This window comes from Pteropus alecto, unplaced genomic scaffold (genome assembly GCF_000325575.1).
Source record: "Pteropus alecto unplaced genomic scaffold, ASM32557v1 scaffold11, whole genome shotgun sequence".
NCBI classification, from domain to species: Eukaryota; Metazoa; Chordata; class Mammalia; order Chiroptera; family Pteropodidae; genus Pteropus; species Pteropus alecto.
The window spans coordinates 11,840,047-11,843,747 of record NW_006431956.1 but is presented as its reverse complement, the minus strand read 5'-3'; the positions used below and the strand labels follow the sequence as shown (position 1 = coordinate 11,843,747).

At 40.9% G+C, this 3,701-nt stretch overlaps 1 pseudogene; it reads right to left on the bottom strand.

The window, feature by feature from the left end:
* Positions 1-1,379: 1,379 nt before the first annotated feature.
* LOC107195320 lies at positions 1,380-1,616 on the bottom strand (annotated as a pseudogene).
* Between the last annotated feature and the right edge of the window lie 2,085 nt (positions 1,617-3,701).

Genomic DNA, 3,701 nt, shown 5'->3' with positions numbered 1-3,701 from the left:
TACTGAAACTCCTTGAAATGGTTCTTGAAGTTATAATTCAAGAAGGGAAGTTTTAGGTAGAAGGGAGCATTATGTATGCAGCATTCTGTGAGCTTCCTAGGGTGATCAAGACCAAGAAATTCCAGAAATAACAAGTGAGAGAGGATTCTAGAAATTAGTGTGTAAATCTCTGGCCACAGAGTTCCTGAAAGGGGACAGGAGGTGTTTGGCAGGTGTGGTTTGATCGATCCAATGTTCTTATCCTGCTGCATTTGCTGGGAGAGGATCCCTTACAGATGGGGCCGTTCCTGTAGAGTAGGTGACAGGACAAGCAGTGGAGCCCCTGGAGGGGGCCATATGCTGCCAGAAACTGTGGGTATTGGATTAGGACATGAGTTAAGGACTTTCATCACTTGTGTCTTGGCCACACCTCAGAGATGCTCAATACTGGCAGACCTCTGGGAAAGGGTAGTGAAGGGCAGTGACAGGATAATGATAGAAGTCTTATGTAATTTCAAAGATTTAGGTGCCGTGATGGCTGTGGCTGACCGCTGGTACCACTGGTACCACCGGAATGGCTACTTCACAAAATGCTATTGTGGGGGTAGCTGGGGCTCATACATCCAAGTTTTCAATTGTGCACTAACTGGGGGGAGAAAAGACTTCTGCATTTGTGTTACTATTAAAGAGAGTTTTGCAAAGAGCTCTAAGACCAGAACAAGAGAACTTGGAAGGAAAAAAAAAACAGGCTGAATTAGAGCCAGTGACTGCTGATGCTGTTGATCGTGATGTGCAGCATATGTAAGAGGCAAGACTTAGGGATGAGCCTAAGAAGCCAGTGAAATAAAGGAATGGGAGGTGACTGGGAGAGATCTTAGTCCCGCTTCTCTGCAAGAATCCTTGGAGATGCTGGGAGGGACATAGATTCTTCCTGTGTATAACACAGGACAGGGATCCATCTTAAAAAATATTTTTCTTCATTGCATTTGTAAATGTTTCCTTGCTTTTAAAACATTCTAATGTAATTACCTATTTTTAAAGCTAACTTTTTCTTTTCAACAGGTATTACATACACACATAAAATTTCAAAGAAGGTGTAAGGGAAAAATAAACATGCTTCTCCTCTCAGTTTCCTCGTTATTCAGGCCTTCATTATTACTAATTTCTTGAGTGTCCTTCAAGAGATATCTCAAGCATTTTTATAAACATGTACATTTATACGTTATTTTTTCCTCACATAAATAGTAGCGTACTTTACCTAATCTTCTGCACAACTTTTTTTCACTTAATGACAAATTTTGGGTATATCCTTTCATATCACCACATGAAGTTTTTTTTTGTTTTTAAATGCAAACTGTGTTTATGGAATGGTTCCTCGCTAGTCTTGATTCAGGGTGCTTTTAGTGGTGCTTCCTTCTGAAGGAGCATCCTTCTGTAAGCCTTGCTTTTCCTACTGCAGGCTGACAGAGGACAGTGGTGCAGCCAACACACAAAAACTACCGTTCGTGCATGCCTAAAGATGGTGGTGATTTTATGCATCTGGGCATTTCACATCCAGGAAGTAGGAATTGGGGCTCTGCACCAGGCGCCTCTTCTCCTCTTCTCGAGGGGTGAAGGAGGTCCTTAGAGAGGGGCATGTTCTCGTGGGAGGTCGCCACCGCTGGAAAGGAGGTGTTTTTTGTTTTGTTTTTTTTTAAATTTGTCTGCATAGTAATTCATTGTCAGAAGTACCATGACTTCTTTAACTAACTCTTTTTAAAGGAAACTTAGATTTTCTAATATTTTGCTTATACATAAATATCTTTATACTTAAACAATTTTGCAAATGCACTAATAATAGGATGAATCCCTAAGACTGGAATTCCTAGGTCAAATATTTTAATAGCTATTATCAAATTACCCTCTAGATAAGTTGCACCAATTTGCACTTGCACAGGTTAATTTTAATTTTGAAGAACAGATTGACTCGGGATGATCAAAAGACTTGAGTTTAGCCAGGCAGCTGAATTTTGGGTTACATACAAATAACCTGTCTGTTTGGGATGGCTTTGGGACCTTTCACACCTATGGCTACCTTTGTGGGTCATACCAGGTAGGCATTGATATCTTGGCATGCTCTTCATGAGTTTCTTTCTTTTGCTCGTTTCATATCCTCTGTATACCTTTTAATCTTCTTTCCTTCTTGGTTTGTATGTTTCCCAGGGTGATTTGATTTTTGCTATGGCTTCACGTGTCACAGATGCCTTCCAGATCTAGTCCCTTCAGATGCAAACCCATGTGCTCTCTGTTCCCATTTTATACTATTGCATACACTCTAGGAAAGTCCAGGATGGAGACAGAAGATCTTGATGTATTTGAGGGAAAGTGAAAGAGAGATTCTATCCTCCATGAGGATGGGTGGTGGGATAAGTGTCAAGAGAAGCCAAGGACTGGTCAGGATTGAACAGCAACAGTAGTTGTCATAGTTTGATGTCTCCGTTTTATCCTGGATGAAAAACCATAACCTCCAAGTCCTCAGCTGGAAAAGGAAAATAACGTAGCGACTTGACCACTGCCATAGCTTTGTGAAGGGCCTCCCAGGGTCCAGTTTCTTCCTTTATAATCCATCCTCCAGCCCATGGTGAGTGAGATTCTATTTTAGAAAGAGAGTTATCTAAAATACAACTCATATCCCCAGCTTGAGTGTCTTGCCTTTGTGCCTTCCACAATAACGTCTAAGTGATTTAGCACGATGTCATCTGGAATCCTGCCTTCCCTCCCAGCTGCATGTTTTCCCCATTCTTTCCTCCCACTCACGCCCAGCTGCCCTCATCGTCGAGTGCAGCAGCTACCCTGAACTTCCTACTGTTTGACACCTCCTTTTCCTTCCTGGTTTACTTATTGAACAGAGATCTGGTTAAAGGGTAACCTCTTTTATGAATTCCTTTCTACTCTTTCTCAGAAAGAACCCTCGAGACAGAGATAATCTCTCTGTACTGTCAGGGAAGCGAGTGCACGCTTGCATTCTGCCCTCATCTTACTACACTACACTGCGGTCATCGTATGAGGTTGGTGACCCTGCTTGACACGCACTCCCATGAGAGCAGGGTCCGAGTGTCCTGGTTATCTTCACAGTCCCAACAACTCACAATGCCTGGCACACATTAGGAACTAAATCCACATTTGTTGATTCGATGATTGAGACCCACAGTTTAGAGAAGCATATATGGATTGGGGCAAATCCTTTATAGTCACCTGGGATCAGTATTCTTTCTTGGTAAAAACGGTCCCTTCCTTTCTTAAAATTTAATAATCTTAGGATGATAGATATGTCTCGACTCTTAGAATTAAAAATTACTCTTTAAGTGACCATAATCACACTTCATTGATATGATATGAAATCTATAGGTGGCCTGATTTTTTTTTTTCTTATGGCTGGCCATTTCAGGTCTGCTGTATCACTGAGCGTGAGAGATATGCTTCTGCCACACCGCAATCAAAGGGCTTGAGACAATTGCGTTATTTATTCAAGGCACTACCCAAATTCCTTCAATGTATGTGAATGTTTGTCTCATATTTTTCTGTTCTTTCCCCGCCTTGAAATTGTTTTTAGTTTTATTAAAGTATGGTTGACAAATTTAAAAAATATATATTTAGGTTGTACGTGATTTTTTTTGGAAATTTTTTATGTGTAAATATGCATGACATAAAATGCCATCTTAATCATTTTTTAAGTGTTCCCC